This window comes from Mya arenaria, chromosome 3, assembly GCF_026914265.1.
Source record: "Mya arenaria isolate MELC-2E11 chromosome 3, ASM2691426v1".
Lineage (NCBI taxonomy): Eukaryota > Metazoa > Mollusca > Bivalvia > Myida > Myidae > Mya > Mya arenaria.
The window spans coordinates 45,920,980-45,933,140 of record NC_069124.1 but is presented as its reverse complement, the minus strand read 5'-3'; the positions used below and the strand labels follow the sequence as shown (position 1 = coordinate 45,933,140).

General features: G+C 32.3%; 1 protein-coding gene across 3 annotated transcripts in view; it reads left to right on the top strand.

Moving 5' to 3' along the window:
• Window positions 1-349: 349 nt before the first annotated feature.
• LOC128228596 (protocadherin beta-8-like) overlaps window positions 350-12,161 on the top strand; it is a 36,519-nt gene continuing 24,707 nt past the window's right edge. Inside the window, exons 1-4 of one of the 3 annotated variants that reach the window (XM_052940000.1) lie at window positions 350-388; window positions 2,730-2,809; window positions 3,332-3,368; window positions 6,557-6,638. The gene's annotated coding sequence lies outside the window, so the exon portion shown is untranslated. Of the gene's footprint in view, window positions 389-2,729; window positions 2,810-3,331; window positions 3,369-3,736; window positions 3,825-6,556; window positions 6,639-12,161 lie in introns of those variants that run through there. The other 2 variants (XM_052940001.1, XM_052940003.1) reach the window with 2 other exon arrangements.

The following is a 12,161-nucleotide window of genomic DNA, read 5'->3' as shown; positions in this document are numbered from 1 at the left end:
GTTTTTGATTTTGATATCTTGCTTTCAGTTACCCACGAATATACTTATCTTAGTTTTAAGTAAATACTTAGTTTATAATACTAGTATCAAAATATGTTAAGATGTTTATTGAATTTTAAAAGACCGAACTCTTGCGTAACATAGTGCCAATGAGAGTGATTGATAAAATAGTGTAATAAATTGTTTCACAATCTTTGTAAAATAAATAAGTTTAAACTTAATTACAGAAAAGCAACGCAAAGTATAAATTTAAACTTTCAGGAACCAGGATGATAGCTTGGTGCAGATTTTATGGCCATGGTGACTTGACCACGTTACACAAAGCCCCAGTAAGATGGACCTTCGTTACTTGGCAGGAAATAACTTTATATGGCCAGTTTTTCTTCGGGTAATAATGACCAGCATTGAAGGAAGTGGTTTTATGGTCAATTATATCAATTACTTGAAGTGACTTAAGTCTACCTGCAGTGTTTTTCATACATTTAAGGCTTTATTACAATTCACACAGCCGTAAGACCATCATTTCCGAACCTATTAAAAAGTCTGTTAGTAAAGGACTCTATTTAGGCCTGTTCAAAAACTTGTGAAAATTATACGTTATTTGACAAATACTAGTGAAAGTACCAGCCTAATAGTTTTGTTGGAGGGAAAATGGTTTCCCTTAGGGTGATGTCATAATTTTATGGCCAAGGGTTTGTATACGATTGTGTTCTTCAGAAGCCTGCTCTGATTAATTGGTTAAGGGCCCTTGAATGTCAAAAGAAGAAGGGATTACCTTGTAATAGGTTCTTAGCTTATAAATGGGAATCAAGCAGTGTGGTTATGTCCATACAATGCATTTGAAGGATGTATTTTGTCGTAAGAGGTTTTTCAGCATGGCAATAGGTCGAAAATCCCTTTGTGACTTTTTGATCTCAATGACAATATAAGAGTTCAATTAATTGAAAGTTACATACAGAAAGCTGCTTTATTCAAGTCCTTTTCATTATGTTTTGGGTGGCACTAGAATTGTATGTTTCTTTGAGTTAAACAAATATTTGTTGAAATTTGTATTATGTTTTCGTTAACCTTTGAAGATGGCACACATTATTAACTTCATGGGAAAGCTTAATTTATCTTATTGGTAATTACAGATGTTAAATTATATGGGTACGAAAATAACTGCGTGAATAATTTCACTTAATTAATGATTACTTTAAATATTTTCTGAAATCCATTGTTAAAAATTTTGTATTGATAATAACAAAACTGAAAACATGTTAATGAAAGTGAAAAAAGGTGAAAACAGCCCTTTCTTTTTAGACCCTGAGTTATAGGGGTGATGTTATTTTTGTCCCTTCCTTGTCATTTTGTTGTGTTAAATACGGGTTGATGTGAAAGTAACGGCTGGATTTCTGATTAGCAGATATTTGTTGTTTGGCAAGGACCTTTTTTCGCTGTTTCCTGATGTTGGCCAATGTAGTTGTATTGAATTGGGCTAGTCTCTGTGTTCATGTATTATTAAAATATCTGCCGCCTTTTTTTAATTATCAGCAAAATAAATCAGAAAAAATAATTTTCGCTATATATGTAATTTATGTTCTTATTTATTAGCAAAATATCACTAATACCCTCATGAAACGAAATGAACAGTCTATTCAATAACATTGTGGTATTACTTTGTGGTATTATAATTACTAAAATGTAAACTGCTATGTTAAAGGATTTTAAGAAGAATTTTTAAGTTGTTCAAAGTTAATATATGGAATACATTGCAGTTCCATTTTGAAGTTGATGCAAAAGAAGCATCGGTCACATATATTTTATCGAATTACTTCTTCGAATTAGTCTACAATGCACTCTGTAATGCATGAACAGTTTTGACAATGCCTTCAAGCATAGCAAGACTTTATTTCTATAATTGACTTTCCTGAATGAAGTTCCTTTAGTACATTTTAATCCTGTTTTACAATCTGCAAACAGGGTTGTAAAAAGTCACCAAGAATTGGTTCCCAATTTGTCAGAGTTCCCTCACAATGGGAGTTACATAGTTTTATGACTTCCAAGTTCGGCAATTTCGGTTCACAATGTGAAAATTGGAGGAGGATTTTGGTGCTAAGTTGTAAAACCTTGCCCCATGTTGCCCATTTTCATCTTAACAGAGAAGTTGAAGTATTGTCAGAGCCTTTGTGTCGCATAATTGAAGTGCTAAAAAACTTCAATTTGGACCAAAACTCCAATATGTTCAAGATATTCAAATGAAACTTGGTGCACATGTTACCAGAGACAATACCTCGACAAGGCCTATAACTTTGACTTAAAATTGAAGTCTTTTGTCTGATTTTTTTACTAAAAATACCCTGATGATCATTGGCACTCTTGTTTGGTCGTGTAGTTAAATTCAGTGTCAGGAATTGTCATAACTTTAGTTTTTTTTTAACTAATGTAGTTAACAACGATGGGGTAACAAATTATGACAACATTTACGTTATATTTATCGAGAGTATGGTCTTGTGTTGTGGGGGAAAACATTTTTTGAGCTCGGTGATCACAATCCAAACTCACATGCCCAGGCCGGAAATCGAACCGGGAAAGCCTCTGTGAGAAGCAAGTGCGCTAACCACTACACTATTCGGATAACCTAAATAAAACATTTCATTTGATGAAAATGTTGGCTTTATAAAACTTGATCACCACTTATAAGCCCTTGATGTTAGACTTTCAGTGAACATTGCTGTTTTATATTCCAGGCAAAAGATGGCCCTTCTTCGGCCATGTGACAGACAGGAAGAGTTACTCAATATTTCGACATCATTCAGTAGCTGGGATGGTATTTTCTTGAATCATCTTAAGTCATTTTTACCTTAAGTCAATATCTCCTAAACTTTGTACAGTAAAATTAAAACATTTTATCGAAAAATTGTTTCAATAAAGTTTAAATTTTGTTTAAAGTATTGTAAAATATAAAGTTTTGCAAGTATATATACACCCCCTATAGAGTCTTGTTGTGTGATTTTTATTCCTGATAACAAGTATAATATGCATATATAGTTCGGGTACCTATAAGACATGTAGATACTGCGCCTGGCAATAGCTAGCTTCTTTTGTAGTTTGTGTTCCTAAAATTATATAAACCATACGTTTAACTTAAGTTTGGACTTGAAATTAAACTTACTGATAAATATACTGACTAATTTCAGCTTCCATTTCATGTTCTTTCATGTTCTTTCATGAAAAAGTACTGATTGATTGCCGAATAATTGGTGCTGGAGTAACTTTTCAAACATCCACTAGTTATGTATAGTAACTTTTCATGACAAAGGGTGATTAAATATCCGTGTTCATTTTCTAGGTCCGTGACCCATATGAGCAAGTTCTATACATGTAACGTAAGTACAGACCCTTTTGTAAGGGAGTCAGGCAAGACACACGACGTGAGCCGGGTACCATTTGAGTCATTGAAACATTGAAACTATTCTAAAGTTCTTTCCTTTCATGTAAGCAATTCTTAATTAAACAGGATTCAAAACTGAAACTAATAAGAACGGATTGCAAATCTTAAATGAATGAGAATAATATTAGTTAATCAGACTTAATTGTTTAAAAAAATGCATTCTAATTGTTCAGAACAGTCCTGTCTTTTGCAAAATTTTGCAAAATTCGAACTTCTTATTACAGTTAATTAAAACTATTTGCTTTACGGGAAACATCTTGCTATTAAGCTGGAATGATACATTTTATGATTAAGACAAAATTGCATTTGCAGAGTGATGGTGTTAATGTTTGTAAAGTGATGGTGAGGACTTCTAAAAGGAGGACATCTACTTCAGAACCACTGATGAATGGTAAGCCTTGTGGTTTAAAGGGACAAGACACCAGATGGTCCGAAGATCGGCAAAACAGTATTTCCTCAAAACAAGTCTAGAATTATCAATTTGAGCTAGTATGAGTTTATATTGTGTATATTTTGCATGTGAAGGTCCTGTGATAAGTAAAGATACACAAACTGACACTATTTTTAAATTTGCTTGGATTTACATGGTAGACAAACCCAGTAAATTTTGCATTGGAAAAATATGCAAAAACTGTGAAAGATATAGGTACATGTTTTGTAAGCAATATGATACATCAGTAAGTAAGACCAATGCATTGTACACAACGATATAAATTTTCTGTAAGTTTTTAACAATTTTTCTTTTTTTCTTGAAATGGGATCATCTGGTGTCTCTTTCCTTACACTGAGGAATGGTTAGATTTTAAATGTTTGCTTAAATGACTATAGCATTATGGATTATGTGTAAATATTTTCACAACAGTGCAAACACCAGTTTTTGTTTTTGTCTTAAATTGATTATCATTTTTGGCAGTTTTGACAATGTACATCAGAAAGTGTATGCCCCCATGTCTAAAATTGTCAACACATCATCTCCAATAATTACATTGCATTAATGTTGACTTAACTTGACATGCACGGAGCAGTGGACTTGCTCTATTGCCTAATGGGCAGTGTGAGTGTTTGACAAATATACCTAGACTCTTTGGCTCAATTTACTGGTCAGAACTGTTTCGTTTGACAGAAAATTGTTAAAAGAAGTCACCCAAATGTGTCTAGTAATGGTTTTGTTAAAAGTTTGTCATTTTGTGGCACCACTTATGGACAACCAATTTAAGACAAATTGCTTATGTACAATATATAACTGTTTTATTAATTGCATGTACATTAGCCACGCTAAATGCTGTTGTAATATTATGACTTGAAGTTTAATGGCAAAAAAGTGAGCCATTTCACTATAAAAGTCAATGACACTTTTTCTTGCCTTTGACTTCACTATATCAAAAGAAGATATTGGGTTAGTGGGCATTTAGTAAATAATTTATTCATTAATAAAACAAGTTTTTTTAAATTGGTTAATCTAGCCTTAATGAGTTTTTATCAATTTAAGTATTCATTAGTTTAATAAATTTCTTATTGAATGACCACCAGTTTGATATTCTGTTTATATCATAAATACTAATTTTAGGATTAACGTCGCTAAATTATAACATAAAATGTTGCTGTTTTGCACTCTCATTTTTAACACCATTAATTTACGATGTGACATCAAAATTAATTACACTAACTCATACCACTTCAAAAGTATATATACGGTAATGTCATTCTTTCATGTATGCAATGCCATTTATTTAATCATATAAATTCTTTATAGAATTTGTTAAATACTTCAAAGTCAGATACACATATTTTACTAGACTGCGATATATATATTATTAGTATATAGAAGTCATCATCATCTATGTTTTGTAGTCATTCAAAAGTTTGTATTACAAATGTGATTGGAATGTTTTTATAACTGTCTACCTGTCTATGATAGTACTCACACAAATTTAAGGTTACAGACTACTAGTATCCATATTTCTAAATGCCCTAATTTGTCGAGATTACTATCCATATATTATTCATCCATTCAGACGCCATTTGTTGCACAGAAGAATTTAGCTTAATTTGTTTCGGATGAAAAATGAAAGAGAATTTTAACAACAGCATGTGATAGACGACTTTCTTATTTAGAATCAAATTAGGAAGTGAAAGTTAAAATTTGAATCTATAGTAAGCATCAAAATTAATCATGGAGTCTTTAAAAAAACTTACAAGAGTTATTATAAGGTTTATCAAGATAAATCTAATTAAATTTTAAATATTAATTCAAAAATTCTTATTTGGGTAATTAAATGAACATTGAACCAAATATTTGTGTCAAATCAAAGTTTGCTTTAGTTGAAATTTACAAATAAGGGTAAATTAACATTGATAAAGGGTTAAAGCCAGGCTTTAAAAAGAGCAGGGTGCTGCAGACATCCGGTTGCAATTTCCTAGCTCTTTGTGAAAAGACCTCTTCAGGTTCTTTAACGTGATACATCTTTCTTGGATTGGACCAGCACCTGAGTACTGAGTACACCATTTTGCCATTACCATCCATTAAATGCTGAGCAATAGACAAGGGTGCTACTGGTACCACATTTTTATGTTTCAGTTTGACACTGCGGGGTTTGAACCCCAAACCTTCCACACCTGAACTAATGCTCAACCACTGAGCTATCAGGGCGCTGGGCACATTGTTTCAGACAATAAAGAACTTAAATATTATACATTTAATAAAAAAATGTTATAACTGGGTAATTGTAGTAGTTTACGGTTTCAACTGCCAGATATATTAAATTTGTATGTATTGATATTCATATAATACGCTTTTAACCAAAACAGAGGAAATATTTGACTCTCCAAATCTATGAAGGCAGAAGGGTGCACATGCTAGTCTTCATGAGGGCAGAGGGGTTGCATCTACTAAAAACGGCAAGGTGCAGCCCCCCCACCCCCCACCCCCCCTAACTCTTTTGCTAAAACCCTAAATGATCACAATTATAAGTAATTTTTGTGATATTTCCTTGTATAGTAAACAGTATCTTAATCGATCGCTGAGGTTTCAAATTGCTATTAATGTTATCAGATCGGTCGGTAGGCTGCTATATGGTGTTGAAAGCTTGCTACTGATGGTGGCTCATGCATTTTTAATTCCAGGGTAAGGAATTAGCGGCTAGAATTAAGATACTTGCAAGAAAAAGGTGACATAAACCATGAGGCGAAAGTGATCGTGAGTCAGGTATGGTTTCTATTGAAAAGAGAAACGAAACTGGATGAATATTATATTTTGTTACGTTGAGAAATTGTATTTTTGAGGGATATTATATTATGATACGTTTAAACATTACGATTATGAGGTAAGAAATCATGTTTATAGTTATACAAAAGAAGACGGAAAATAATTTTTAAAAAAAGAGAACAAATTATAGAAATTAAACACGATTCCAAGAACACAATTTGAACTGTAAGAAAACACCATTTGAGCTTTTAATATAGAAGATTTAAATTTAAAAAAAAAACATCATTTCAAAAAATCAAAATTTGAATTGTAAAAAACACACCTTTTTAAGCAATATAAATATCTACAGGCTATCCCTTAAAAGCACATATATTTTTAATTATCATATTTATCTCATCATAGAATTCTTGACAAAAAAAATTGACAATAAATGAAATCTATCTCTCGCTTTAAATGTTTTATTCATGAAATTATTAAATCTGTCTTTCTTGGGTAACGCCTGCAAATTCTATAATCTACACGCCCATTAATTTAGAATAGACATATTGACAGTATCACTTTCAGAATTGAGCAATTAAGTGTTTAAAATGTAATTTTTGCTTCAAAAAGTGAAAAAATATCTCTGACAAGTTAATGACCTCTGCCCTATAACAAGATTGTTCTGCTGGTATTATAAAGCTATGACAATTTTACAACTATAAATGTGTTGTTTAACGATTTTAATTCTTCAAAAAATTGTCATTCATACAATAGGGCGACATTTAGACATTATCTGATGGTTTAAAAGTCTGTAGATAAACTTGATATGACCATTTAAAACTGTAAAATGATTTTATTGCCCAATAATATATAAGTTTGATTGTTGAAAGTATTTAAAAAGGCCATAAAACACTTATATGTGTTTTGGCATTTTTAAAATCAAAATATTTAAAGCTGTCCTCTTTGATTTTGTCAAATGGAGATGTTATGTTTTCTGTCAGTATTGAACATTTGATGGTGACCAAGGGTTGAAGAATCCTTATACTTGTTCAAGGAAATTGAATGAATGTTTTTTTTATAATTTGGATTTAAAAGGTAGGAAGTGTTTAATTTAAGGACCTGGCTGTAGCAGCGTATTGTGGAAGCACTTATAAGTTTATTCATTTTGCAAAATTTGATTTCTTTTTTTTGCGTTTAATTAAAAAAAAAATAAACTGGGCATCTTTAAATGAAACATGCAGTATGATTGCATTCATAAATTGTAAGAAGTAAGTGAATCTTTGCATTTCACTATCCATGAAGTATAGCCACGCCAAAGTTGTCTAGTGATCTAGTGGTATGCAGGTGTTAGCCTTTTATCTAAGAGGTTGTGGGTTCAATTCCATTCAGGAGTACTATGTCATGGTCTCTAAAATTGGACTTTCAGTAAAGCCGACAGGAGATCTTTTATAAGTAGCCACGCTTAAGTGGTCTAGTGCTCTAGTGGTATATGGGTATCAGCCTTTCATCTAAGAGGTTGTGGGCTCAATCCCCACCAGGAGTACTCATAATCTCATGGTCTCTCATAATGGACATCCCACAAAACAGACTCAAGAGGAATTTTATAAGCTATCAGTGTTCATCAAAATTGGACTAAAAATATATATATATATGAACAAAAGTAGCCACTTATTTAGTCCAAATAATGGTATGTTTTTTAATGATTATTTTATATGGCAAATCCTTCACTTTAGAGATAAGAAGAACCTCTTTTTTTAACGTCTATTATTTTACTGCTTATTGTGCCATTAAATGAGTATAAGAAGCAGAAGAATAAGATTATAAGCACAAAGAAATGCTATTAAAACATTAACAGAAACCTGCCCTTTATCATGTATATTCACTTTATCAGTTTTAGCTACATGTATACCGGTATTCAATTTGAATGCACCGGTTACGTTACTCTGTTATTACTAATCAAGGGCTGTCATATTATCTTTATCAAGATCATAATCATTCTGTTAATCGCGAGATTAATCTAAGGTCTTCGCTCACAAATTAAACGATTCTTGTATGAAGTCATCGCCCTTCTGACAAATGGGCTATCATATTGCTGGCCTCGTATTAAACTAGCACGGTTATCATTTCAACTCTTTAGAAAATCATCTGTATAAATCTTTTACAAAATCATGACCAGAAAAATTACCCTTTGTCTCGGCTTATCGCAGATAAACAATGTTTCTTCCGTTTAAGTTTTAAAAATGAGTTTTCTAGCGTAATGAATTAAGGTATAAATGAGGATATCCGTTTTCCCCTCCCGACGCATATTCTGTGTCAAATCATAGTTCATTTGGTCATATTGATACCGTTAGTAAACCATTGCGGTGTAATGTTTTGGCTCTTACAAGTTCATCAGGTAACATTTTGGCGAGGAGTGCAGCTTTGTGGTCTACGTCTACAATGGCTGAAGAAGAAACTGATACCAAACGTGGATGATGTCATTTAATTTGTTTTATTGTCTGATGCATGTCGCATAAAAAATTTGGCAGAAATTGTATGATTATAATATACTTTGTAATTAATCATATCAACTAATATTTCTTATGGCAGACCAAAGTTATGATACACCGAAAATGTTTTAGGAGTGCTAATGGAACATTATTGATATTACTATAATGTGACATGGCGTTCATGCAGATTTATACTTTATTTATAATACCGGGCGGTACTGTAAACACTCAATCAAAATTATTATTTTTTAAAACGGCATTATCCATACAAGTGTCATTTTGTTTTTGAAAATGAATAATTGCAGAGCCTTTTTACCAGTTAAGTGAAGACACTTAAGCCCTTTTTTGTGCAGACCTAGACCCCCCAACCCCACCCCTGATTTTCAGTACTTGGTTACAGATGGAGTAAAACATCATTATTATTTAATGAATACTGAGATTCTCAATGTATCAATTTTAAAGAAAAAAAATGGGTATTTCAGAGCCGGCTATTCTGGGGTGAAAAGAAAAAGGGGTTGGCCCTTGGGGAAGTATTGGGGTATCAACTACAAGGGTAAAAAGGCCCTTATTTGAAGCTGGAGTTTGAGGTAGAGTTTTCTTTCCAAACCTAGCTGCATTATAATTATATGATACAAAAGTTTTAAGTATGGGTTTGAAAATAATTTCTTTTGTCTATGTTCATCATTGCCCAAGTCTGAATATTGTCAGCGTAATTTCAATCTTCTTAACATGTGCATAGGAATAAACTTATTTTTTTCTAAAGTACATTATTTTCAGGGTCAGAAATTTCATTGAACCTGAATTGTCATTACGAACAAAATGCTATAACGTTGTCTAATAGTTTCATGTCTCGGTCCATTATAATAGAGTTTTATCCTGCTGTCACCTGTCAATGTATGATCATGATTTGATTGAACGATTGATGATTCACCGATTAATAGATATAGTTTATAGATACCCTTAAAAAAGAGCTTAATTCATTATTAATATAATGAGGACAATTCGGGTTTGTTTATTTTGGTAAACAAACGACTGGAATGACATGGAGTCAATGAGGGGTATTCATGGGAATAAATTGCAAGCTTTGATTGATTTTGATTGAAATATATCAAGTTTAGTCGCATTTTGAGTTTGTTTGAGTCTAGCTGTGCGTGTAAAGCAAGGGATTTTGTGCTTGGCCATCTGCGAAAATAAGGTTTTGTTGAGAATTTTGATATGTAACGAAATTAAACTGATCAGTAATGTCATTAGGTATCTTATTATTTCATTAAAGAATATAATCATCTGCTCATCAAAGGATGCCTGTGTTAGGGTCTGTGAAACATGTGTACAGTACTCCTAAAGTCATAAAATTTGGTGGAGCCCTTATATTAGCTGAAAAAATACCATTTTTTAGTATTCTGTTTGATGTGATCAACTATCGTCTCATAAGGTAGAAATACCATAATTTCTGCACCTTTTTTTCAAATCAAACACGGTATCCTTCATAAGAACTATTGTTTTCGTTATATTGTCATCCTTTCATTGTAAATGAAAACACTTTTATTGATTGTGGTACATCTTATTTGGCAGTTACATGCATCTTTAAGTTGTCAAAACTCTTGTATTATGTGTGTTATATAATACAAGTATATGAAGTCACTGATTTGGTACATTTTTTTCTAAATAAAATATCTTGATTATAATACTGGAAAGAACAGCTGCTTTTCAAATGACAGGAATTATTCTGATAAAATAGTCGTCTTAAATCATCAGCCATCATATAAGTGAAAGTGTCATTGATAAGAAACTTTCACTAAGCAGCTTATATTGGACAGTTACGAAAAGTTCAGATAAGAACAGTGTAATTTGTTTTAATTCCTTGTTTAGAATTTCACGAACTGTTCATGAATACGGTAGTTCATGAGCTTATATCATGAAATCAGTTTACAAACAGTTCATGAATGGTTCATGAATAGTTCATAACTACATCATGAAATCAGTTTACAAACAGTACATGAATGGTTCATGAATTGTTCATGAGCTTATATCATGAAATCAGTTCACAAACAGTTCATGAATGGTTCATGAGTAATTCATAAACTATTAATGAAACTTTTCATGTCATCAAGTTAATGAACAGAAGTTCATGAGCCTTTGATGATCATGAACCCTTGGTGTTTGTGAACCCTTGATGTTCATGAACCCTTGGTGTCCATGAAGGGTATGCCTTAAATGGACCAGCATGTAAGTGATTTTGGATGATTGCATAATGAGAACCATCAAAAACAGTTATTTTCACAACTGGTTCCATAGGTATCAATGTAGCAGTATTGGTCACTGGGATCATGCAAAAAATAGTATAAGTATAATTGTAAATGTCGATCAAGAATCATGCTAAAAAATGGTTTACAGTCGAAACTGTTTGCTCGATATCGCTTGGCTTAATTTCCTCGTTGGCTCGAACTGGATGTTAAGGACAGATTTGATTTACTCTTTGTAAGCATTCCCACTTGGCTCCAATAATTCGATGGGCTGGAAGTATTTTGGCAGGTCCCTTGGATATTGAGCATACTGGTTTGGACTGACTGTAGTATGAAAAACAAGTTGTTCATCACTGACAAAAACTCACTCAGCAACCTTTGGCTAATTCCTTTTTTGAACAAAAAGTATGAAATTGGGGGTTGATTTTATAGTTATGAAGAAACAATGAAAATATTACTATAAATCATTAAGTTCATATCAATTCCCATCTACAATGTAAATGTCAGCACCCTGAATTTTTTTCATCTGTGCTTCATGTATGTAATTTGATTTATATAGCCTTTCTGTTATACATCATAGTTCAAGCACTTTACCAGAATTGACCCTGTCATATCGAAACAGTGACAGAAAAGATAAAACATTGTGACATTTCAACCTTCGAAATTACAATTATTGTTTAAATATCATAACTGTCTCGTTATATCGTCAGGACAGGGAACTCCTGCAAGAAAATGTCCTTGTTTACAAGTTTTTAAACTGACAATCATGTTAAAAAGACGAGTATATAACTCACCTCTGAGTTAGATCATAC